We start from the raw sequence: 441 nt of genomic DNA, 5'->3' as shown, positions 1-441 counted from the left end.
AAGATATAAGCATCTGAATGCAGAGTTCCAAAGAATAGCAAGAAGAGATAAGAAAGCCTTCTTCAGTAATCAATGCAAAGAAATAGAGGAAAACAACAGAATGGGAAAGACTAGAGATCTTTTCAAGAAAATCAGATATACCAAAGGAACATTTCATGCAAAGATGGGCTAGATAAAGGACAGAAATGGTATGGACCTAACAGAAGCAGAAGATATTAAGAAGAGATGGCAAGAATACACAGAAGAACTGTACAAAAAAGATCTTCACTACCCAGATAATCACGATGGTGTGATCACTCACCTAGAGCCAGACATCCTGGAATGTGAAGTCAAGTGGGCCTGAGAAAGCATCACTACAAACAAAGCTAGTGGAGGTGATGGAATTCCAGTTGAGCTATTTCAAATCCTGAAAGATGATGCTGTGAAAGTGCTGCACTCAAT

This window comes from Bison bison, unplaced genomic scaffold (assembly GCF_000754665.1).
Source record: "Bison bison bison isolate TAMUID 2011002044 unplaced genomic scaffold, Bison_UMD1.0 scf7180017855246, whole genome shotgun sequence".
NCBI lineage: Eukaryota > Metazoa > Chordata > Mammalia > Artiodactyla > Bovidae > Bison > Bison bison.
This window is presented reverse-complemented; position numbering follows the sequence as displayed.